Raw genomic sequence first — 27,036 nt, 5'->3', positions numbered from 1 at the left:
TTCCTGCTGTCCCAGGGCTTAGAAATCAAGAATCCAGAGATTCAAAACTGCAACTTGTCTTAGTGGGTAAGACTGGAGCAGGAAAAAGTGCCACAGGGAACAGCATCCTTGGAAAGACAACATTTCATTCCAGCATTGCAGCAAAATCCATCACCAAGGCCTGTCAGAAAGTAAGCCTCACATGGAATGAGAAATTTTCATTGTGGACACACCTGGCATTTTCAACACTGAAATATGGGATGCTGACACACATAGTGAGGTTGCTAATCTTACTGTCCTCCCCCAGGCCTCACACTGTGCTCCTGGTGGTCTTTGCTGGGCTGGTACACAAAGGAAGAACAAAAGGCCATGGAGAAGATGCTATTAATGTTTGGACCCCAAAATAGGAGATACATGATTCTCTTATTCACCCAGAAAGAAGTCTTGGATGGCATGGAGTTCCATGATTTCTTACAGGAATCACCAGAAGGCATTCAAGATCTGATGGAGCAGTTCAAGGATCGTCACTGTGAGTTCAACAATAAGGTGACAGGGGCTGAGCAGGAGGCTCAGAGGACACAGCTGCTGGACCTTGTACAGGCCATGATGATGCAGAGCAAGGGAGGATTATACTCTAATAAAATGTACCAAAGGGCAGAGGTGGAGATTCAGAAACAGGTTCTAGCTATATCAGAAAAATACAGAGCTCAGCTGAAGAGGGAAAAAAGAAAGTTAAGAGAGGAGCATGAAGAGAAAATCAGAAAGCTGGAGGATAAACTGTTGCAGGAAAGGAGAAAGGCAGAAATGGAAAGTGAATTTGAAGAAAGGGAGAATTACTATTCCTCAGACAGCCAAATGCCAGAGGTGAAGTTGAGAGTCAGGAATGAATGCTTGACTTAATCTTCAGAAGATTGAGAGTAATCTGGAAAGGAACCTCATCTCTGTTCAAGGCAGATTAGGCTAATGAAAATCTGTCTATATTTCCTGTGTATTTTCAGGTGTGTCTGCCCCATATAACTCACTCCCCAAAGTCAGAGCTCTTTGTTTCTGTCTCTCAGGTTCTCAGGACTGGGGCGTGTAGTAAAATTCAGTCTTGGAAATTGGTAGACTTTTGGTTGATGTAAGAGGGAAGGAACATATTCTCAATTTTTAAAACTCCAAAGCAGAAAGTATGGATGCTCCCTATCTTCTGAACTCTCAAAGACAGAGAATGAATGCAGGAAATCAAAAGACCCCAAGCTTTCTCTATTTATCTTTATAAAGTTTCCTCATTTTGATTCTTTCTAGATTGGCACATAATCTCCACCTGTGGCTTCTACTCCTTATTTTTATCTTTAGCAACACAATGCTCATTTTACACATGTGGTTAGAGAAATCAATGCTTTGATAATTATGCTTTGATAATCTTAGATAATCTATAGATAGAGATGCTTATGGAATTCTTTCTATATATACATAAATTTGTTGAATTTGATTTTTATGGAAGGACTGAAATTGGTCCTTATCATCTGCCCACTGGAGAACAAAGATTTGTCTGGAAAAGTTTTCTCAGAACTCAACTAAGTGAAATGCCAGAAAGAGCAAAAGACAAGAGATTCACAGTTAACAGAAAAATGTTCAGTATATTCAGATGTTTCTTTAGAAAGAAGTTGACCAATCTCAAGATAACCACTTTGCTGAATAACTTGTTCTCTTCTTTTCTTGTGAAACTAACTGTTGCTACCACACTTCCATCACCCAACAGCCTGATTACTTACTGCTAGGTAAGTCAACCCCACACTGCCACCTCCATTCTTTTGAATTGTTTGATCATTGTTACTATAATAAAATTTTTCTATTTTCTCATATTTGTGCAAATCTGGAATCTCTTTTACCTTATAAAATATCACCAATTCTTCTAAGGCAGAGGTTCTCAACCTTCCTAATGCCAAGACCCTTTAATATAGTTCCTTAAGTTGTGGTGACCCCCAACCTTAAAATTATTTTCGTTGCTATGTCATAACTGTAATTTTGTTACTGTTATGAATCATAATGTAAATATCTGATATGCAGGATGTATTTTCATTGTTACAAATTGATCATAATTAAAGCATAGTGATTAATCACAAAAATAATATGTAATTATATACGTGTTTTCCGACAGTCTTAGGTGACCCCTGTGAAAGGGTCGTTTGACCCCCAAAGGGGTCGTGACCCACAGGTTGAGAACCGCTGTCCTAAGGGTACTGCGATAAATTTCACTTTTTGATAAAAAAAAATCAAGATTATTATGGAGCTTGGCTTGGTCTACACCAGGGGTGGGCAAAGTTTTTGACTCGAGGGCCACAATGGGTTCTTAAACTGGACCGGAGGGCCGGAACAAAAGCATGGATGGAGTGTTTGTGTGAACTAATATAAATTCAAAGTAAACATCATTACATAAAAGGGTAAGGTCTTTTTTTTTATTTCAATAGTTTTATTCATTTCAAACATTTTAACAAGAAGAATGTAAACACTAATTATTATAATTTGAAACTTCAAAAAATGGAGGAATCATAGCACAATAACATACCTTATATTGAAGATGGCAAAGGCAAAATAAAATTGCCTAACAAAAGAAAGGTACAAAAGCCTTTCAAATTAAACTTAAATATAATAAAATAATTTAAAACTAAAACAAATAGAAAAGAACAAAATGTGTAAACAGTAAATTAAACATTTTCTTTAGTGAAACTTCCAAATTATGCCCGGGACGTAGATGTAGATGGCAATGTAGACTGGGTTGAAAGGTTTTTGGTCTTTAAAACATCAACTTCAGTGGGAACAGTGTTGTTGGTCTCCTTTTTTAGCTAATGCATCAAAGACTGGAGTTAGTTTTGTTGTGGCTATTCTCAGGATAGATCTGAGGTGTTCTTCAGGTAAGCTGGATCTTTGAGGGGCTTTGTTGATGTTCATGATGCTAAATGTCTGCTCACAAACAGGTTGACCCAAACAGCACCAGTATCTTCTATGCCATCCTCCGTATGTTTGGAAAAGTGGCTTCATTAAGTGAAGCATAAAAGTCTCTTAGTTCAAGAGAGCTGAATTTCTCCTTTAGGACAAAGTCAGACTGAAGATCGATGAGTTCCAGTTGCACCTCTTCTGGTGCTGTTTCAGGGTTTTGTGACAAAGGACAGGCTACCAGTCGAAGTGACTGGTCAATTTTTTCAACATCAGAAAACCGATGACAGAATTCTGCATGCAGGTCATACAGTGATTTGCTGTATTTCTTCACGTTTTGGATGGTCTCCTTCTGTGTGGCTAGTGTGGCAAAATGAGTGAAGACTTTGTCTGAAATTTGTCTGGAAAAGAACATCAGCTTCGATTTAAAGGCTTTCACATTAGTGTACGTGTCATGTACATACTGATCTTTTCCCTGTAGCTTCACATTTAGCTCATTCAAATGTGAAAATATATCTACAGCAAATGCAAAGTCACACAGCCAATGCTTGTCACTCAGCTCAGTAAATTTGTCAGACTTCCCCTTTAATTTCAAAAATGCACCAATCTCTTCTTTGAGCTCCCACACTCGTCGGAAAACTTTGCCCAAACTCAACCAGCGGACACGAGAGTGGTAAAGTAAGTCGTGGTGATCCGCATCAGTTTCCTCCAGAAACTTAATAAACTGACTGTGCTGAAGTCCCTTTGCTTGAATGAAATTAACAAGCTTTACGACTGGATTAACAACATGATGAAGTTGTAATATAGACTTGACCAATGATTCCTGGTGAATAATACAGTGAAGAAAAATAATATCTTGGTTAGGGTTCTCCTCTTTCACTTTATCCTGAATTCTTTTTAGCAGTCCAACATTTTTTCCAGTTAAAATTGGAGATCCATCTGTCATGACATTAGCAAGTTTACTCCATGGTAGCTTCATTTTCTCGATGACAGTAGACACCCGGTAATACAAGTCCTCTCCCTGTGTTTTTCCTTTCAGTGGCTCCATGGCTAAAAACTCCTCCGTAATTTCAAAATTGTCACTAATCCCTCAGATAAAAATTAAGAGCTGAGCAGTGTCCTTTACGTCATTACTTTCATCAAATGCTAGTGAATAAAACTTAAAGAACTCTGCTTTACTATTTAACTTGCTGGCCAAGTCTTCATCAATCAGTTCCACTCGACGAGTCACTGTCCTGCGTGGTAAGCTGAGTTTTTTCAAACTTGCCTTTGCTCTCTGGACACAAGAGACCTGCTGTCTCTATCATACATTCTTTCAAAAACTCGCCTTCAGAGAGAGGTTTGCTAGCTTTTGTTAATTTGAATGATAGCATAAAACTTGCTTTGGTAGTTGTCTCTTGAATTGCAGTTTGTCTGTGAAAGACATTTTGCTGAGCCTGTAATTTAGCCATCAACCTCTGTGCAGTAGCCTCCCGTTCTTGAGGTGACTGCTTGCTAGCATAGTTGCCACGCTTTGTGGCAAAGTGACGGCTGAGATTGTACTCTTTGAAGACTGCAAGTGTTTCCTGGCATATCAGACATACCGGCATTGATCAGACTTCGGTGAAAAAATATTTTGTTGTCCACTCCCTCTTAAACACTCGGCATTCACTGTCCACTTTCCTTTTCTTTGGTCCACTCATGTTTAATATTGGGCTAAAACCAACAGTACCGTTCTCTTATTAAATTCTTTACTAAAATAAGACAGTAAATTATAAAAATAAGTGATTAAATTTGCTCTACTATAACATTTTTGGTCTTCTTAAAAAAAAAATATATATATATATATATAACAAAATCACCTGAAAAAGTTCAGACATGGGACAGAGGCACACCCTGACCATAGAGAACAACCCCTTTCCTCCATAGGAAACCTGTGCATCTTTCACACAGGCCCTTTGTTTATGGGAACACACATAGCTGCACATTGCTGTGTCTTCCAGACACACTTGTATGGGAGGTGCTAGGGCAGTGCAAAACATGGGTAACCAGTAGTTACCACTAGCACTTCTGTTACTGGCAAAAAACAGCCGCAGTGCACATAGTGTGAAAGAGCCCATTATCAATGTCAGATTGCATCCACTGGACTCTATAAAAACAACCAAGTGCCACTTTTAAATGCCCATTGCAGCAGTTTTTCTTATTAAAAGCTGGAAATGGCAGGATATTTATATATATACCCCTTTTGTGACAGCCTGGCAGAGCATTACAAAGGAGAAAACCCAGCATCTGGTGATGTCCATAAGTACAAGACTTCAGGCTGTCATTACCAGGAAAGGGTTTCATCCAAGTATTAGATATGAACATTTGATTTTCAGTTTTTCCAATTACTTCTGAAACCCTGAAAGTAAGCGATTTTGTAATAAAATATTTAGTTCATCACATTTCTATACAATCTTTTTGTTCAACCCACTGAATTAGGGTTCGTTCACACTAGCCGTGCTGCCGTTGCAGTGTGGTGCAATACTGCAATGCAGCGCAGCTAGGGTTAATGCAGGGTACACAGGTTTCCATCATGTTTGCATTGATGCTAATGTGCAGTGGTGCATGTTAACACAAATGCCCTGTAGCACGCATTTTTACAGGTGCAAGGGGGAGAAGCAAACGCAGCCCAAAATGCATTTGTTTTGCCGCTAACACATGCGGTTAGTGGCCACGGTAGCGTTACTGATATTGCATCCGTATCAGCAAAAAAATGCAGCCGCAGCATGGCTAGTGTAACATGTCCTCTGTGTGTCTTTTTCCCTGCTGCACGCGTCCGCAGTGGGAAAAAAAAATGCAGTGGATACAAGCCCTAAAAGCTGAAAGTCTTTGTTGTTTTATTAACAAGTCATTGTGATGTACAGAATGTGGGAACAGGAAAAAATTGTGTTTGAGTAGAGCTCTTAATCTTACCTCAGAAAGGCTCTGAGACTGTGCTCTCCAGGGGCGTGTCTCCCTACATCACCAAGATAATGTGTCTACGCATTCCCAGTGTGATGTCGGGAGACGCGTTCGTGGGCATTACAAGGAGCCTCTGGGAGATTGGGAGGTTGTTCCTTCTACTGAGTGGGCGGATATAAATCCGCCCACTCAGAAGAAGGAGCTGCGGCCGTGTTTCCCGACGTTGCCATGTTAACACTGCTGCTGGTGAAGGAGCGGAGGGGAGAGCAAGAGAACCCTCTGCTCTTTCGGCTCCGGCTCCGCGGCCTGGATAGAACAGCCGAACAGGCCGGATCCAGCCCGCGGGCCATAGTTTCATAGCTACATGAAAATGGGACTGTGAGACCCAGAGCAATACCAACCCTCTTCTCCTCAGCTCCTGGGACAGTCCTGCAGGGACTACCTGGAGCAACCAAGCACATACCTCACTCCATGCCATAGGAAAGCACTGATGAAGCAACCTGGATCAAACTGTTGTGCATAGTTTGCCCACAGCTGGTCTACACCCTAATATGTATCTCCTCCATTCTCCATTTGAACCACATTTTTAATTTCTCTGCCCATCAGAGACCACATTCTCCTTGGATTTATTAATTATGTGCTGATGGAAATTATGTGTATCCATGCTTTCTGAGATCATTGTGAGTTTCCTGGGGGGGGGCGGTATCCCTTTAATATATAGATAACAGTACTTGAAATTTATCCCTTTTCTAATTGATACTCTTACCCTAAAAATTCATAGGCTTTCACGACGCATGTTTCCATGTTCTACCAGTATGTCCTGGTGTTCACATGCCACTGTCCTTGTTCTGCCATCTTAAAAGTATCTTTTCCATTTCCCACTCAATTTTTTCCCCAATATACCTACCCCTTACTTTCCCCAAACACAAATGAATTTAGATTGTACATTTAACATAAGTTAGCAAAGGTTCAAGGATATGAGATATATAATTCTATTATTCACCTGGAAAGATGACTTGGATGGTATGGAGTTGCATGATTACTTAAAGGAAGCACCAGTGACTGATTCTTTCAGAAATAGTCACTCACAGTGAGACATATTTGATTTCACTCTGCAGAACATGGAGTGCACTGTGTCTATTAAAATTCATTAAAGTTTTACACATAATTATGATGTTGGAAGTTAACATCCTCTTGTACCAGGAGCTGTCGCGTAGGACTTCCTCGACGTCCTGCATGGAGTAGGGTTCAGTATCTGAAAGAGGATACCACACAAATAAGAAAGACACAAGATAATTTTGCAGTATGGGAGGGCCAGGTGGGCAAGTCCAACTCAAGGAGAGGGACTTCCACCTAAGCTCAGGCCACTCTGATCTTTTATTGAGCTCGGATAGCCCTAGGGTAAGGAGCTTTGTCTGGGGTAGCCCTAGGGTAAGGTGGTTTGAATGACACATGGATTAGCTCATTGGTAGACAATTTCCAGAAATAGGGAGGGTATCTAATCTACACTAATAAAAGAGAAACATGGTAATTAGCGTACGACTGCTACCCTTTTCATTGGCTAATCAGTGAGTATATGCAAATTAACTGTCAGCCAAGATGGCGGCGGGCAGCCAGGCAGCTGAGAACAGGATGCTTGGTTGCCCCAGCGATAAAGAAAACCAAGGATCCCGCCTGCAGCTGCGAGGCTCTGAGCTCCTGAAGCAACAGTTCCAAAAGATACAATGTTTCAAGTAGAAGCTAAAAGACAGCCGTTAATCTGCAAACTCAGGCTCCAAGCGGTAGAGCGAAGCCAAACAGCCCTGAAGCCGCAGAGCCCAGAGGCCTCACTGCCCGGGGATCAGCGGAGCCGAGAGGCCTCCCGCCCGGATATCAGCGGATCCTGATGCAAGCCCTGTGTGTTTATGCACCCTGGGGGTGCAGAGATCCTGTCCTAGGCAGAGGCCAATGGCGAAATTTTTGACTCTGAGAAGCAGCCTGGGAGCTGGAAGGCGGCTCCTCTGACCTCAGTGCTGGAGAAGACGATTAAGCAGAAAACTAAAGAAACCGATTTTACATCATTTCCCAGGTGGAGAACAGTTGGCATGTAAGCCCCTGACCAGTGCCCAGCCTCTCCTCTGTCAGTCTATCTCACTCTTAGGTACCATGTTCTTTGTTCTGTCTTAACTGCAACTCATTTTTAAAATAGATTGCTTTTAAAAGAAGACTAAATAAAGTTTCCCTTAAGTTATTTAGGTGGTGCTGGGGCTGCTGGGGCTGCTGGGGGCCTGATAGAAGACACAAACACGCAACGGGGGGCCTGTACCCAGCAGTTCCAAGGCTCGCCACCTTGGTGCTGGGGCTGCTGGGGGTATCAGAGACACAAACCGGCAGGCCTGGCACCCAGCAGACCTGAGGCCTTTGTGGCAGCACTAAGGAGCAGCAAGCCAAGCGGTAGGAAGCAGCAAGCAGCTGGGCAGTAACAAGGGAGGGGTCCCGGACTGCAAGAGGGCACATGCTGGGCTAAGGGACCCCCCACCCATCCCCAGTGCACGAATTTCGTGCACCGGGCCTCTAGTCAACAATAATCAACAAGGATCTACACAAGTATCTAAGGAATTAAGGTGGGGATGATGCTTTAGTTACCATTATCTGGATGGTGTCTAATTGACTGGGTAGTGCACAGCCCTGACCTTTGCTAGGACTTTTCAAGGGCTACTAGCTTTTGGGGGGTCTCTGTCTAAACTCAGCTAGTGAAGACAATGAATGGACTCTGGCAAGGAGATTCTCAAAGCATATATTGAACCAAAGAGCCACACATACCTAGCCTGTAAAAATTAAATGCAGGCTTAATATGAAAAAAGTCTTTAAGAGCTCTGTGGTTTATTCTGTGTAAATACATTCACTTATTCTTAGCCTTGCATTCAGGTTAATGCTGTAGATGAGGCAAAGTAAACAGTCTACTATTGATAAGCTGTGAGAAGATGAGTAGCTCATGTGAAAAACCCTGAGAGCAGTGTTGCCCATTTTTCTCTCATGACAGAAGGCAGACAGGTCTTGATAAATACCATGCATTGTGGTTAATATGATGGAAGAATGAGGCATTTTACTCTTTCTGAAAAGTGGTGGGATTTTATACTATTCATACATTCACTCACAGTCAGTGATTGTTTGAAGTTCATGGAAGATTTCATACCAGACATTGAGAACTTAGAGAAAGTAAAATAAAGTTCCTTTTGAGATGGGCTTCCTTCACTTAGCATAATGATTTTGAGAATCATTTAAGTTGCTTGTCAATAGATGTTCTCTTTTACTAATGAATAGTATTCCACGTTATGGATGTACTGCAGTTCCTTTATCACTTCTTTTTTTATTCTTATGCCCTTGAGAGATTTATCTTGTCAAATTGCATTGGCTAAAACCTCCATTATAACAATGAATAATAATGGAAGGGCATGCTTGCTTTGTTCCATGATATACCTTTAGTATTTCCCTGTTAAGTGAGTGAGATACTGGGATACAGGAGTATATGGTATGTATTTGTATGTGTGTGTGTGTAATCATATTAAGCAGCAAATATCTCCAAATCACTATTTTCTTAAGTTTTTATCATTCACAGCAATTAATTTTGTCAAAGGTTTTTAAAATTCAACTAGGTGGTACTTAGGTGGCAGCCTGTGCAGCCAAACTCTGGAGTTCTCTGTGATAAAGGAGCTGGGCAGTGAGGAAACCACATACACCTAGTGAGTCCATAGGTAAAATATCCAATGAGGAGGACAGGAGAGAAGCTCATGTCCTCATGTCATAACCAGTACTTTTGGAGCTGATAAAATGAAGTGGAGACACAAATGGCGGCCAGATGGGCATCAGTGTCGTGCACCTCGTCCTAGGGCCAGAAAAGCAACTAAAACCAAATATATCCAGCCTGAATTAACAAATTAACCAGAGTTGAGGAGACAATCTCAATAGAATAAAAGGCTAAGCAACCATTATGGTTGAATGACTGGAATGACAGGTCTCTGTGATGCTCACTGATCACCAGGGGGTAGACGCTCAATGCAAGAGCTGCACCCTGGTGGTCAGTGTGCTCCCACAGAGGGAGCATCGCTCATCCAGAAGCCAGGCTCACAGCTGATGAGTGCAGCTACCATGGGGGGAGCCTCTCCTGACTCCACGGCAGCACTACTGTACAGCGGCAGCAGGCACCATGTGAGTGGAGTGGCATGCAGCCCTGATTTGGGCTCTTCCCTGGCTGCCTGCTGCTTGGTGCACTGCTACATCCCTCAGGCTTCCCAGCCTGTGAAAAGGTACAGGATGGATTGAGGGACCACCTGCCAAGTGCACAAATTTCATGCACCAGGCCTCTAGTTTTAATAAGAAAGGGCAGAGGATTCTTAGAGAATGGAGAATGCCAGACATAACAAATGTGGAACCACCACCGTGCCCTGGCAGTGAGTGGTAAAGTACCTCTAGTCAGGCTCTTAGATGTCTGCAGGGAGCACACCATGCCAGTGTGAGCTCCCACACCTGGCCTCCTCACCAACCCGCTGGGACCCAGTGTCCTAGGATCTGGTTCCAAGACTCCACAGTGAGTGCAAGCCAGGGAGAACCCTGTGCCCCACCTCCACCACAGGCCCCAGAACTGTGTGTCTACCCTGACCCAAAGCCACCAAGCCCCCACAATACCCCCAGCATTTGGACCTGCTGCTGGGATGACCTCAAGCAACCTAGAGCATGCCATAGGGGAGCTGTGAAACCTAGAGCAACTCATGCACACTCCACCCCATCCCCCAGGACAATACTGCCATGACCATCCAGAGAAAGGACCTGGGTGAAATGGGAGAACAGACTGAGTGACTCAGGGCAACCAGCCCCAACTCCACACTGATGAGCAGAAAACTGGAGCAACCCAGTGCATTTCTCACTCCAGCTACATGAAAATGGGACTGTGAGACCCAGAGCAATACCAGCCCTCTTCTCCTCAGCTCCTGGGACAGTCCTGCAGGGACTACCTGGAGCAACCAAGCACACGCCTCACTCCATGCCATAGGAAAGCACTGATGAAGCAACCTGGATCAAACTGTTGTGCAGAGCAAGGGCCACAGGACTGTGCTGCAAGTGCACTGCCAGAAGGACCTATGGTGCCACCCTGCCATGGATGCCAAAGCTGCACAGCAAATTGCATGCCAGAGGGCTCTGGGTCCTCAAAGGGCATTGCACATTAGAGAACTGTACACACCCTCCCACCACCCTGAGCATCTGAAGGAGACAACTGAGGGACCAGATCCATGGGACAAGTGGATACAATTCAGAGTAGAGAAAATAAAGGCAAGAGACTCAAGGCAGACCCAGGCTTTGGCCTAACAATTTCTGGACCATTGCCCTGATAACATCTAACACCTCACAAACCCCAAGCAGGGTGCACAGGGCCAGAAAGAGGCAGTAAAAATGGGGAGACAATAAAACAACCCCTCAAGGAAAGAAAAGGAAAAATCACCAGAAAAAGAACTAAGTGAAACAGAGGCATGCAATATGTTAGGAAATTAACACAGAGAATGGGTCATACAGTCCATAAATGAGATGGATGAAAAAAATCAACAACTTATGTAAGAATGAAGCTGAAATAAAAACATGATATAGCTACAATAAAAAACACAATGGAAGGTTTCTACAGTAGACTAGAAGAAGTGGAGGACCAAATTAGTGAGTTAGAAGATAGGATAGTTAAACACACCCAATCCGAACAGCAACTGAGTAAAAAATTAGAAAGCAGGACAGAGCCTCAGGGCGTTTAGGAACAACATGAAACAAAGTAATCTACATATAATAGGGGTTACCGAAGGACAAGAAGTGGGGCAAGGATCAGAAAACCTAATTGAATAAATTATGACTTAAAACTTCTCTGATTTGGGAAAGAAAAATTAACAGAAGCACAGAGCCTCAAACAAGATGAACCCCAAAAGACCCACTCCAAGTCAAGTCGTAATTACAATGGCAAACATTAATGACAAAGAGAGAATCTTAAAGGCTGCAAGAGAGAGACAAAGAGTTACCTACAAGGATCTCACAATAGATTATCAAGTGATTTCTCAACAGAAACACATCAGGCCAGAAGGAAATGGAATGAAGTATACAAAGTGATGCAAAAGAATGAACTGATTGCAACAATACTCTATCCAGCATGGCTATCATTAAAATTGAAGGTGAAGTCAGGAGCTTCACAGGCAAAAACAAAATGCAGAGGGAGTTTATCACTACCAAGCCAACAATGCAAGAAATGCTAAAGGGTCTGATGTAAAAGGAAGAAATAGAAAGGGAAGAAGGAACACAGGCATAAAGAATAGAAATACTAGTAGCATTTTTTCCTCACATATATCTTTGTTGATTTCAGAGAGGGAGGCACAGAGAAAGAGAGATAGAAACATAAATGATGAGAGAGAATCATTGATTGAATCCTTCCTGCATGTCCCCTACTGAGGATCAAGCCCTTACCCAGGCATGTTCCCTTGACCAGAATCAAACCTAGGACCCTTCAGTCCACAAGCTGATGCTTGATCCACTGAGACAAACCAGCTAGGGCTAGAGCTAATTCTTTGAAATCATAAGAAAGATTGATGAACCTCTAGCCAGGCTCTTAAAGAAACAGAGAGAGAGAGGATCCAAATAAACAAAATCAGAAATGAAAGAAGTAAAGAAACAATTGACCTCACAGACATACTAAGGATTGTAAAAAATACTACAAACAAGTCTATTTCAACAAACTGGACAATGTAGTGAAATGGACATATCATATTAAAAGAAAAAATACAAGCTTCCAAAATCAACCAGGAAGAATAAAAAAAAAAAAAACACACAACCTGAATTGGCTGATAACTATGGATGAAACTGAAGCAGTAATAAAAAATAAAAAAAACCTTCCAGCAAATAAAGCTCAGGCCCGTATGGCTTCATAGGGGAGTTTTATCAAACATTCAAAGAACAACTAAAACATATCCTCCTCAGAATATTACAAAAAATTCAAGAGAAAGGCACACTTTCAAGCTCTTTCTATAAAGCTAGCATTACCCTACAACCAGATAAAGACACTGCAAAAAAGAGAATTATAGGCCAATACCCCAGATGAACAAAGATGCTAAAATCCTCACCAAAATTATAGCGAATAAGATCCAGCATTACATGAGAAAGATCATACACCATGACCAAGTAGAATTTATTGGGGATACAAGGCTGGTACAATATCCACAAATTATTAAACATGATACATCATATAAACAAATTGAGAGACAAAAATCACATAATCATATCAATTGATGCAGAAAAAGCAAAATCCAATACCGTTTCTTGATAAAAACTCTCAGCAAAGTGGGAATAGAGGGATCATACCTCAACATAATAAAAGCCTTATATGACAAACCTACAGCCAGCATCATACTCAATGGGCAAAAACTAAACTCATTTACCCTAAGAACAGGAACAAGACAGGGATATCCGATTTGACCACTCTGATTCAACATAGTACTGAAAGTGCTAGCCATATGATCAGACATGAAGAAAATATAAAAGGTATCCAAATTGGAATAAAGTAGAATTATAATTATTTGCAAATGATATATTGTACACAAAGACTACATCATAACACTACTAAACTTAATAAATGAATTTGCCAATGTAGCAAGATACAAAATTAACATTCAGAAAACTATGGGTTTTTGTATACCAATAATAAACTCACAGAAAAAGAAACTACAAAACTATCTGACTTACCATTGCAGCAAAAACATTAAGATACCTGCCGAAGCCGGTTTGGCTCAGTGGATAGAGCGTCGGCTTGCGGACTGAAGGGTCCCAGGTTCGATTCCGGTTAGGGGCATGTACGTTGGTTGCGAGCACACCCCCAGTAGGAGATGTGCAGGAGGCAGCTGGTCGATGTTTCTCTCTCATTGATGTTTCTGGCTCTCTATCCCTCTCTCTTCCTCTCTGTAAAAAATCAATAAAATATATTAAAAAAAAAACAAAAAACATTAAGATACCTAAGAATAACCTTAAGTAAGGAGGTAAAAGACCTGTACTAAGAAAACTACAAGATGTGGTAAAAAGTGATAGATGAAGGTATAAACAAGTGAAAGAATATGGATTGGTAGAATCAACATCATTAAAATGGCCATACTAGCCAAAGCAGTCGATAGATTCAATGCAATCGCAATTAAAATACCAATGGCATATTCCATAGACCTAGAACAAACTCTCCAAATATTCATGTAGAATTATAAAAGACCCAGAATAGGCACAGCTATCCTGGGAAAGAATAACAAAGTTGGAAGGATCACAATACCAGATATCAAGCTATATTACAAAGCCACTGTTCTCAAAACTTACTGATATTGGCACAAGAAAAGACATATAGACCAATGTAACAGTACAGAGTACCCAGAAATCAACCCAAGCCATTATGCTCAATTAATATTTAATAAAGGAGGCAAAGCCCAAGTGCCCATCAACAGATGAATGGATTATAAAACTGTGGTACATCTATATGATGGAATACTATGCTGCTGTAAAAAAGAAAGAACTCTTACCATTTACAACAGCATGGATGGAACTGGAGAGCATTATGCTAAGTGAAATAAGCCAGTCAATGAAGGAAAAATACCACATGATCTCACTCATTTATGGATAATAAAGACCATTATAAACTTATGAACAAAAATAGATACAGAGGCAGAACTGCCCCAAACAAACTGTCAAACTACCGTGGGAAGGCTGGGGAGGGTTGGGGGGCAGAACGGTAGGTAAGAAATCAACCGAAGGATTTATATGCATGCGTATAAGCATAACCAATGGACATAAGACACTGGGGGGTAGGGGAGGCTGGGGGATTGTTAAGGGCGAGAAAAAAAGGAGACATATGTAATACTCTTTCTAATACTTTAAGCAATAAAACAAAAAAAAAGAGAAAAGATCAATGGTAGAAGTATTACTCATGTAAAAGGAAGAAGGAATGGCTGTATTGATAGCAAATAAATTAGACCTCAGAACAAAGAAAATTACCAGAAACAGAGGGGAACATTATATAATGATAAATAGGTGATTCCTTCAAGACAGAGCAATCCTAAATGTATTTCCCAAACAACAGAGATGTGAATTATGTGCAGTAGAAACTGACAACTGAAAGGAGAAACAGACAAATCCACAATTATAGTTAGAAACTCCACCACCCTCTCAACAATTGACAGAAGAGCTACATAGAACCAGGATTAGAAGAATTCCATAACATCCCCAATGAACGCATCTATTGAGGTTTGTAGAAGTTGATATTTGCTGAGGACATATTTTTTCAGGTGCACATGGAACATATACCAAGACAGGCCATATCCTGAGCCATAAAAAAATATCACAATGTTTAAGAGAATTGAAATCATATGGAATATGTTCTCAGACTACAATGGAATTGAGCTGGAACTCCATAATGGAAAGGTAGCAGAAATATTTTCTTCACTGCCCTATCAGCAGTGTCATGAATCTCAATGGTCATCAGAATCTAGAAAAAGGCCTTGATGATGGTCCTACAAAGGTCAAATTCTACCTCTGAATATGGAGTTTTCTGAGCTTGGAAGACACACACTACACTATCACTGAAGGATGGAACGTAAGGGATAAATGCTCATTTCCCCCAGTTTTTGCTACCCATTGCTGAAGCAAATCTCTCTTTTTGAAAACAGCGGATGATGTTCTCCACCCCAAGTCCATTTCCTGGTCCCAACACTCACTCACTCACCCCTTTTACACTAAGAGGACAGATGGCCTTGCTCAAGAAGGGACAACTTCAGTCTCTGCTCACCCTTGGACAGCCCTTCCCAATTATTTATGGCATGCTAGCTCTGTGAGCATGAGCGGCCTGGTGTTCTTTAGCCTCTTTATACAGTTTCTGAGAGCAGCAGCCTGGTCAGGGAAGACCTGTTCCCAGCTGAGTTGACAATCATCCTCACAGAACACTGTCAACAGCACCACTGTGAACAGTCTCCTCCTCAGTCCATTCACAGTGGTTTCAGGAGATCTTTAAACAGGAAAGACTGCTGTTTATTTCTGACAATGGAGGAAACAGCAGCCTAGAAAGAGTAGATAGCACATACCAAGCCACACACTGCCCAGATCAGGAAGCAAATCTAAGGCTTAGAGTTCCTCTGTCCCTCAGGTACCTCTTCACATAAGACTGTGGGAAATATGGCAATGAAACCACAAGTCAGAGTTGGGTGGGAATGTATCTGAACTAGAAAACCCAGCTTCTCTTCCCTTGTCTGTGCTCAATTTAGGAAAAAAGGAAAATAATTCCAGTATTGAAAGAGGAGTGATGAAATCTCCAACTGTAAATGTGCATTTGACTATTTCTCCATTTGTTTATGTCAGCATTTACTTCTTGAATTTTGAAGCTGTCTCTCTCTCTTTTTTTTGAAGCTCAGTTATTTAGGAGGTACATGAAAATTTAGTATTATTGTCTTATTGATGAATTAACCTATTTATCATTATGAAATGTACTTCCTAATCCAGGGTGTAAATATGGTATCAATCTGAAGCCTGCTTTGTCTGATATTAATACAGCCCTGCAAGTTTCATGTGCCTAATCCGTTCATGGTGTGTCCCTTTCATGATATATCTTTTTGAATTCTTTTCCTTTAACCTGTCTGTGTCCCTATATTTAAAGTGGGATTTTCTTTAGACAGCATTCAGTTGAGTCTTGCTTTTTCCAAATCCAATCTGACTGTCCAATTAGAGCATTAGCATAATTTACATCTATTATGATTATTGAAAAGGTTGTGTTTAAATTCATCCTCTTGCTATTTGTTTCAGCTTGTCCCATCTATCCTTTATTTGCCTTTTTCTGTGTTTTTTTTGTGAATTTTTAAAATTCTGTTTTATTTCATTTTTTGCGTTATTCTATATCTCATTTGGTTTTCTTATTCATTGCTCCCCAGTTTGCAATATGCAACTTAAGTTACCATATTCTACCTTCAGCGAATTTTATATCATAACACATATGTTGTAAGGTCTCTTCCACCTTCTGCATTACTGTTATACATTATATATTTACAGAAAATATAAACTCAACTATATAGTATTATTTTGCTTTCAACAATCACTTGGCTTTTGCAGACATTTTTAATTGATAAAAATATTTTCAGTTTATCCATCTATTCACAATTTTAGGTGAATTGATCCTTTGTTGAGGTGCCTGTTGTCACACATGTTCATTTTCTGCAAACCTGAGCAATGTCTGAGTCAGTCCTGAGCAGCCTGTTGTTCAGTGACTTGATTATATATATATATATATATATATATATATATATATATATATATATATATATGTCTTAGCAAATTTAAAAGTATTGAAAAACACTAAATATCTTTTCTGACTACACTATTATTCAACTAGAGAAGTCACTAACAGGAAAAAAATGGAAAAACTCACAAAAACATGAAAATTAAACAATATATTCCTGAACAACCAATGGATACAAGGAAGAAGTCATAAAGGAAATAAAAATATTTTGAAATAAACAAAAATGGAAACACACATATAAAAACATGAAATTCAGCAGAAGCAATTCTAAGAGGAAGGGTGTAATGATAGACACAACATTAAGAAAGAAGATAGATCTCAAATAAACAACTTTACTTTACATTGAGGACTCAGAAAAAAAGAGAACCAACCAACCCAAAGTCCGCAGAGGAAGGAAACAGAGATAAGAAAAACAATAGAAAAGATTAAAAAATAAACAACCAACCAAAAAAAAAAAAAAAAAAAAAAACCCTAAGAGCTGTATTTTGAAAAGATAATCAAAATGTACAAACAAATAACTAGACTAAAATTTTCAAATAAAGAAGGCTCAAGTAAATAGAATCATAAATGAAAACGGAGACATTACAACTGATACAAAAAAAATTCAAAGATCATAAGCGACTACTGTGAATAGTCATGTGCCAAGAAATGGATAAACTAGAGGAAAGGGATAAAATTCCTAGAAGCATAAAACCTACCAAGACTGAGTCATAAAGAAACACAAAATATGAACAGGCAAGTAATGAGTAAGGAGATTGAAGCAGGAATAAAACATCTCCCAACAAAGAAAAGGCCACACCAAACAGTTTCACAAGTGAATTGTAGCAAACATTCAAAGAACAATTATTACACATCCTTCACAAACTTTCCCAAATAGGGCAGAGGAAGGAAAACTTCCAAACTCATTTTATGAGGCCAGAATAACTCTGATATCAAAAGCAGACAAGGGCACTATATGAGAAAAACAACAACAACACAGAACTACAGACCAATCTCCCCGATAAATATAAATGCAAAAACCCTCCACAAAAGATTAGCAAACAGAAATCAAGGGCGCATTAAAAGGATCATAGGCTACCATCAAGTGGGATTTCAATAAGGGTGAATTTCCTGTTATTAGAGTAAACCTGTACCACGCTATGGTGGATATCATTGTTAGTTAGGACAAGAATCTTAAGGTATGGAAGCTCTTTCTAAATGCATCTTGCGAAGTGTTTAAATGTAGCACAGTATTTTGTAGGCATAGCTGGAAGCAAGATGAGCTTGACAGGAACCCAACCCAACCCCACAATTGTAGCCAACTGCAAAGAAGAAATCAATGTTTAGATTTGTATTTCTTGATGATTAGTGACTTTGAGCATGTTCTCATATGCCTCTTGGCCATCCTTATATCTTCTTTCGAAAAGTGTCTATTTAGGTCTGTTGCCTGTTTTTTGATTGGGTTATTTATCTTCCTTTTGTTAAGTTGTATGAGTTCCCTGTACGTGTTGGAGATTAAACCCTTATTGGTGATAACATTGGCAAATATGTTCTCCCATATAGTGGGCTTTCTTGTTGTTTTGCTGATGGTTTCTTTTGATGTGCTAAAGCTTTTTATTTTGATGTAGTCCCATTTGTTTATTTTCCCTTTAGTTTCCATTGCCCTGGGAGCTGTATTGGTGAAGAAATTGCTTTGGCATATGTCTGAGATTCCGCTGCTTGTGGATTCCTCTAGTATTTTTATGGTTTATGTTTAAGTCCATTATCCATTTTGAGTATATTTTTGTGTATGGTGTAAGGTGATATGGAGATAAGAAAAGTATGGAGTTTTCTCAAAAAACAAGAAATGGAACTCCCATTTGACTTTGTGATCCCACATCTAGGTATGTATCCCAAGAAACTAAAAACACCAATCAGAAAGGATATATGCACCCCTATGTTCATAGCAGCACAATTCACCATAGCTAAGATTTGGAAACAGCCTAAGTGCCCATCAGCAGATGAGTGGATTAAAAAACTGTGGTACATCTACACAATAGAACACTACACTCCATTAAAAAAGAAGGAGTTCTTGCCATTTGCAACAGCATGGTTGGAACTGGAGAGCATCATGCTAAGCAAAATAAGCCAGTCAGATAAAGATGAATATCATATGACCTCACTCATTTATGGAATATAATGGACAACATAAACTGATGAACAAAAACAGATCCAGAGACAAAGAAGCATTGATCAGACTGTAAAATCTCAGAGGGAAGTTAGGGGAAGATGGGGGTAAGGGGAGAGATCAACCAAAGGACTTGTATGCTTGCATATAAACTTAAGCAATGGATACAGATCACAGGGGGTGAGGGCATGAGTGTGGGGGGGTGGTAGGGGATAATGGGCCGATAAGGACACATATGTAATACTTTAATCAATAAGGAAAAATAAAATAAAAGAAAAATCAATGTTTAATTAACCAGATAGTGTATAAAAGCACTCCCTTTGGGGAGACAGAGCTTTGTCTGTGAATCCTCCATCTCCTTTACTTGATGAAGAAAATAAAACTACCTCGCTTAAACCATGTCTTGTGCTTAAATAGAGCATCCAAGCATGAAAGCCTTGAGTAACATCAGGAAACTTTAGCCACAAAGTGACTAAGTCCAAGACAGGTTAGAAGATATAAGATCTAAGAGTTGCTGGTGCGTTAACAATAGCTATTACAGATGTTAACCAAACAATAGTTTCCTGCTGTGGAAAACAAACACTCCTCTACTTGCAACAAATGAAGAAAATGCTATAGTGCAATGACTAAAACGACCCCTTTATGATGAGTTTGGCCTTGTAGCCAAACTCTTCTCAAAGTAACGTTTTGCTTGTTGCTTTTTGCTATGTGATCCTAACTTTAAGACAAAGGTTGGGGTGAAACGTTAAAAAACACCAACTTATTTCCAAAGCAGTGGCCTCTAATTTTACATACTTTTCCTGGTGCCCAGATTGGAGGAGCTCAATGTAAGTGTTACAGGTGGTGCCAGAATATGTGTGAATAACAGGTACAAGGTTCTGCATTATGGTGGCTTTTCCCTGCAGAAATTTTCAGACAAAGTGTTTCCAATGGACTTGATCACTTATCCAGCAGTTGTTAGTGAAGTGCCCAGCGAGGAACCCATATTGGAACGACCTTTAGAACTACAGCTCTGAGCAACAAACAAGTGCCTGGTCTCAAGCCGCACCAGAAGCCACCCAGAGTGTGAAACCACAAGGGCAAAGTATAAGCCAATGTCAAACCCAGTCACTTAGAAAACAAAGGACGATGAGGCCAAAAGCTGCAAAATAGGAAGCACAGCACAAAACGCTTTTCTCAGCCAACAGCTTGAGACTCTAAACAAAATCAAGAATGAAAAAGAAAGAGAAAGCAATCAGACAACTGAAATAACAGGCAGCAGCCAGCAAATTGATAGGAAAACCAGTTGGAGAAAATTCCAAAGGAGACAGCCCTTTTCCTGCAGCTAGGAGATTTGAATGGAGTCTTTTAAAAGTCTAAGAAAACAAATGGTTACCTGAAATAACCACACATATGTTTCTTTTAATCAGGAAGGGAGTAACCTGAATGTTTTTTGGTCCACACTTGATATTTGTCTATAATTTATCCAATATTTCCAACTAGTGGAAAATTTAAAAATGTTTGTTAAATCAACTGTTCCTGCCTTTCAATATAAAGTGGGGAGCACGGAGAGTAGGTGTTTTGGTTTGTTGCTTTCTAAACCAAAGCTGGAGTGTCTAAAAGAGACATGATTTTTATCCACTTTTATGAAGGACAAAATCTCATATACACAAATAAAAGCGTCTTAAAAATTAGAGGGGGGAAAGAGGGAAGAGCAAAGAGAAGAGAGTCATCAGAATGAGAAAGTATGTGTGCTGAATCTTGTATTCTGTAGCATTTCCAGTAAAGTTTCTAAAACTAAGAATGAAATAGCTGAATGTGAATAGTTCTGCATAAATATTAGTGTGTTTTAAGAAACAGTAAAAATGGTGCATTTGGGGCCTTCAGAGTCACAGGCTGAAGTAGAAACAGTGCACAATGTCACAGGAATGAGGAAACAGGAGAGGCTGAGGTAAAGGAAGGGGAACTCTTAGAAACAGAGGGGAGGACTGTGAAGTCTTCCGTGCTGTGTAATGGTAGCTTGGACCAATTTCACCAAGTCACCAAGGAGTGGGGGACACTCAACTTATATACGACCAACAAATTATTGAGGGCCCTGGAGATATTGGATATTGGGGTGTAATTTGATAAGTAAAATATTATAAATCCCAGATATCTATAATTATATATAGTACATACTTCTCACATATGTACTTGTATCTGTAAGTTGCCTCATTCAATTTGCTACTATTTTGGTGAGGATTTTTATGTCTATATTCATAAAGGATACTGGTCTGTAGTTTTTTTTTCTTGCAGTATCTTTGAAGGATACTCACCTCATGGAATGAATGATGAAGTACTTCCTCCTCTCCTGGTTTTTGAAAGTGTCTGCAATGTATTGGTGTTAATTCTTTAAATGTTTAATGAATTCACTAGTGAAGCCATCTGGTACGGGGCTTTTCTTTGGTTGTAGGTTTTTATTTTAATTTAACCTCTTTTCGATTTAATTTTGGCTTAAGTCACCTTCAGTAGCTTGTGTCCTTTTTTTTTTTTTTTTTTTTAATATATTTTATTGATTTTTTACAGAGAGGAAGGGAGAGAGATAGAGAGTCAGAAACATCGATGAGAGAGAAACATCGATCAGCCGCCACCTGCACATCTCCTACTGGGGATGTGCCCGCAACCCAGGTACATGCCCTTGACCGGAATCGAACCCGGGACCCTTCAGTCCGCAGGCCGACGCTCTATCCACTGAGCCAAACCGGTTTCGGCAGCTTGTGTCCTTGTAGGAATCTAATGTACAGCATAAAAAAGCAAGAGTAGAAAAGAAAATTTACTAGCAGTTAGCTGACAGATTCCAGCTGCCAGAACCCACCTGAGGTTTACCTATGGAGGGCCAAAAAAAATCCCACTGTAGTAATAGAAAAGTGTGCAAACATTTCTATATAACAGAAGCAACCTGAATAGAAAACAAACTATGAAAACCATTTTAAATTCAATGGTAATCAGTAAAGTGGATGTCTAAATGGACGAAGACATTATGTCCGTAAGGTGATAAAAAATTAACAGTGGAATATCACCATGTGCAAGTGCAGATTTGGGGACTTCTCACACATGGCTTGTGTCAGTGAGAATTGGCATAGTGGTCTCGAGCCATATTGACAATATCTAGTCAGATGAAAGCCACCCATCAATTGTTGCACAGAGATATGCAGTATGTGGGGATTATTTTGCAGGAAGCATATATTTTGGAACATCTTTAAACTTTGTTAATAAAAAATTGGATACAATTTTATACAAATAATGTCTATTATGTAAAAGCTTAAAATACAAAATCAGTATTAGACATTACCTACAGATACATGTGTATGTAGAAGTGTAAATACTCACATGAGATGATACAGAAAAAAGCTCAGAATATTGGTTGCCTCTGAAGGGCAGAGGGAGGGAGAAAAACATAAATGAAATTCATGTGTAATGTGTTAACTTTTTAATCAAATATTTGCAGTAAAAATACCAAAATACTTACCAGTACAATTGTTCATTGCAAATTGTAGGTTTTTGTTTTGTTTCATAAGTTCACTTAAAAACTTGTTTCATAACTGCATAATATTTAAAACTAAAAAAGTAAATATAACCTCATCTTAGGTATGTAACATCTTGCCTTTTCTAACACCAAAATGAGTGACACAATATTATGCCTCAGTTGAATGAGACATTTATGCCAATTGTTGCCAATGGTTGTGCCAATTTCTGTTTAAATCTTCTGAGACACAAAATGGTGATCACTGGGAGACAAGGGCCTCAGAGCCAGCCAGGAAAAACAGTTGATTATATACTGAGCAGGAAATGAGTTTTTCTTGAATTTGTCCTCAGTGTTGATTCTTTCTCTTTGGATATGGCACCCACTTCTCTCCACCAACTACTCAGGGGGCTAATCACAAACTTGCTAGAACAGAGAAAAAAATTGCCTTGCTGTAAATGACATTGGCTTGTTTGAAGTAATGAGAATTTCCAGGGCCAAACACGCTTTGTGTCACATGGGTATCCAGTGGCCAAGAGGAAAAGTACAGTGCACCGTCCCAGGGGAAGGTTGGATCTGGGACACGAGTCCTTCAAGGACTGACATGAGGGGAAGTACTTTTTCCTGAAAGTTGGCCTACTATGAATCCAAAATATAAAATAAGATAATGTTTCCTTCCTCATTCCACAAATAATGCTTTTTTCATATCATGTCTTTTCCAGTTGGAGGAAGTTAAACAATGGATTGGTTTTAAAACATTTCCTGCTTTTCTGTAAGCTGGCACAGAAAAAAAGGGACCAAGCATTGTTTTCACAGTGCATTGTGTTAGCATCACCAGGTTCGCTTAAAGTTATGTATAGACTTTTGAGGGCATAATGCCAGTTAGAAAACTAGCATGGAAATGGTTCCTCGATGGAGAATTATTCTTAGGAGTCTGAACTGGATGTGACCTCAAGCCTTACCAGCTTATTTTTTACTCTTTTCCTGTTTTTATCCCAGAAGAGGATGGAAGGACTTCCAAAGAGCAGCTATGGAACTAAGGCTGAAAGGTTCCAAGTTCTCAAGAGGCACCGTTTCCTCACCTCAAACACAGTGACAGAAACCCAGTGTTTTAAACTGAAGAAGAAAAAGTCAGCGCTCATTTCTTCTTTACCTTCCCCACCACCTTCACCCCCTCCTCCACCCAACCCCTTCAGTACAATGCTTTCCGTGCTCATGAGGTGTGGGAAATGTGGAAATGAAACCTCAGGTCAGAAGTTGCAGGGTTTTGAACTGAATTGTGAATAAAATTTCGCTTTCCTTGTCCACTTTGAGCAGAAAATGGAAATACCTCCCAGAAAGATTTACTAATCATGCAGGCTACAAAACACCCCAGAACACTGCAGAAAAGGAAGAGCCAACACAGGGTAGAAGAATTAAAATAATAGATTTTAGGACACTGCAATGAACTTGGAATCCATTTGGGCTCATAGAACTCTTGAACTCCACGGTTTCTTGTCCTGGAAGGTTTAACTCCTGGCTCAGTGTCGCCCTCTCCAACACCACTTTTGTTAACTTCCTGTCATTCAATCAGCCAAGTAGGTGACCTTTCCATCCCATGTACTAATGGTCTTAACTTCCATCCTCTTCAGCCACCCTTCCTGAGTCATCTCTCAGGCTTTGCCTTTGACAGTAACTATGACCTTCCTGTTATCTGAATTTCAAGCAGAGGACTCCCCACCCAAAGAACAGAGACCCAGGGACCTCAGCTGGTCCTTGGTGGAAGGTCACAGCTGACACTTCCTTTTCTCCCAAGGTTGAGGTGAATATATTGAGCTCTTCTACACAAGTGTTCCTGGTTATTTGTGAGTGAAAGGAAGTGGTAATATTTTCCCATGTGTGACTTCTCATCCTTTGCATTCTTCTAATCTCACATTTATTTAACATGCAACTGGGCCAGGCACCATCTCTGGAGAACCACAGGAACCACTTTTCTTAACTATCTTCCCTGGTCTTGTTGAAGGACTTGAAGCAACCTCCTCAGTGTACCAGTTCTTACTGTTGGATATGGGTCCAAGGGGGGTTTCCTACATAGACTTACTATGACCCAAGAACCTCCTAAAGTTGTTGGAAACTTTTGTATGTATTTAGATATGACAGTTTCCTGGGAGGGAGGTCCACAGCTTTAATGAGATACATGAGGGTCCATGACTATAAAATCTGAAGCAGCACTAGCATAATAAGACATAATTTTTCTCTTTCAGGCAGTGCAGAAGACAACCAGTTTGCATCATCTTCTTCACTGAGGCTCATCCTGGTGGGCCAATCTGGTTGCAGGAAAAGTGCCACTGAGAAAAAGTGCCTCTGTCAACCTGTGTTTGAGTCCAGGCTGGGGGCCCAGGCTGTGGCCAGAATGTGTCAGTTGCTCACAGGCATGAGGAATGGAAGGAACATCCTGGTGGTTGACACACCCTCTATCTTTGAGGCCTAGCCCAGGATCAAGAAATGTACAAGGGCATCGGAGACTGCTACCTGCTCTCAGCCCCAGGGCCCCATATGCTTCTGCTGGTGACACAGCTGGGGCGCTTCACTACCCGGGACACGATGGCAATGAGGAGGGTGAAGGAAGTCTTTGGGGCAGGAGCCTGAGACAGGTGGTGGTCATCTTCACCCACAAGGAGGACTTAAGGGATGCACAAAACAGGCAACCTCAGCCTGCAGATCCTGGTCCAGGAGTGTGGGAAGAGGTACTGTGGTCTCAACAACCAGGCTACTGGGGAGGAGCAGAGGGAGCAGCTGCAGAAGCTGATGGCTGTGGTTGAGAACTTGGAGAGGGATAACCAGGTTAACTTCTACACAAATGACCTCTTCTGTGATGCACAGGTGCCCCAGGGAGGTGGGGAAGGCACCCTAGGAGAAGAGCACAGGAGCTACCTGGGCAAAGTTCAAGTGCACATTGAAGAGCAAAAGCGAGACCTGAAGGAGACTGGGAGTCACGGGGCATCCAAGGCGGTGCACACAGTCAAAAAGTGTATTTAGCTTTTTTATTTTTTCATTTTAATTTCATGAAATATATTTTCCATCCCTTTACTTTCAGTCTCTGTGTGTCTTTCATTTTGTGGGGAGTGTCTCATAAACAGCATATATATCTCTTGTTTTGTCACTATTCAGCTATCCTATACCCTTTGATTAGAGCATTTCATCCATTTACATTTAAATTGATTATTGATAAGTATGTTTTTATTGCCATTTTAAAAACTTACACCTGTGTTCCTTAATATATATATATTAGAGGCCTAGGCAATGAAATTCATGCACAGGGGCGCGGGGCGGGGGTTCTGCAGCCCGGCCTACACCCTCTCCAATCTGGGATCCCTTGGGAGATGTCCGACTGCTGGTTTAGGCCAGACCCCTTAAACTGGCAGTCGGACATCTCTCTCACAATCTGAGACCGCTGGCTCCTAACCATGCGCCTATCTGCCTGCTGGATTGCCCCTAAACGTTTCTGCCTGCCAGCCTGATTGCCCCTAACTGCCCTCTCCTGCTGTCCTGATCACTCCCAACTGCCCTCCCCTGCCAGCCTGATAATTCACACCTGCCATCCCCTCCTGCGACCCGCCACCTCCACCGGGACCTGCCTCCTCCTCGTGAGGTAGCAGAGACGCCAGGACCAGCTTCCTCTATGCCACGTAGAGCCAAGGGACTCCCAGGCCACATGTGCCGAATGGCCACCGGGCTCTGCTTTCCCTGTGCTTGTGGCCATTTTGTGGCGGACATTTTGTGGTGGCCATCTTTGTGGAGGCCATCTTGTGGCTCACATTTAATGACGGCCATCTTGTGATGATGTCGAGCACAAGGGCAGGAGGAACACATAGGCTTTTATTAGTATAGACTAGAGGTCCGGTGCACAAAAATTTGTGCACTGGTTGGGGGGGTATCCCTCAGCCCCACTTGTGCCCTCTCACAGTCTGTGACCCCTCGGGAGATAATGACCTGCTGGCTTAGGCCTGCTCCCGGGTGGCAGAGGGCAGGCCCAATCCCTAGGTGCCTTCCCCACAGCCCCTGGTTGGGCTCAGAGCAGGGCCGATTGGGGAGTTGGGGCAACGCCCCCTGTCATGCACAGAGCAGGGTGGATCAGGGGGTTGTGGCGCCACTCCTGTCACATACAGAGCCAGCTGATCAGGGGGTTGGGGCGCTGCCCCCTGTCATGCACAGAGCAGGGCGGATCAGGGGGGTTTTGGCTCTGTACCCTGTCACACACAGCGCAGGGCCGATCAGGGGGTTGGGAAGCTCCCC

The 27,036-nt window shown here is 41.0% G+C and overlaps 1 pseudogene; it reads left to right on the top strand.

Annotated features, from left to right (window-relative positions):
* Positions 1–439: 439 nt before the first annotated feature.
* LOC139016719 (GTPase IMAP family member 5-like) lies at positions 440–25,779 on the top strand (annotated as a pseudogene).
* Positions 25,780–27,036: the final 1,257 nt, after the last annotated feature.

This window comes from Myotis yumanensis, unplaced genomic scaffold (genome assembly GCF_028538775.1).
Source record: "Myotis yumanensis isolate MYYU_CA2020_CCGP unplaced genomic scaffold, mMyoYum1.0.hap1 SCAF_9, whole genome shotgun sequence".
Taxonomy (NCBI): Eukaryota; Metazoa; Chordata; class Mammalia; order Chiroptera; family Vespertilionidae; genus Myotis; species Myotis yumanensis.
The sequence above is the reverse complement of the archived record's forward strand: the minus strand, read 5'-3'. Positions and strand labels throughout refer to the sequence as shown.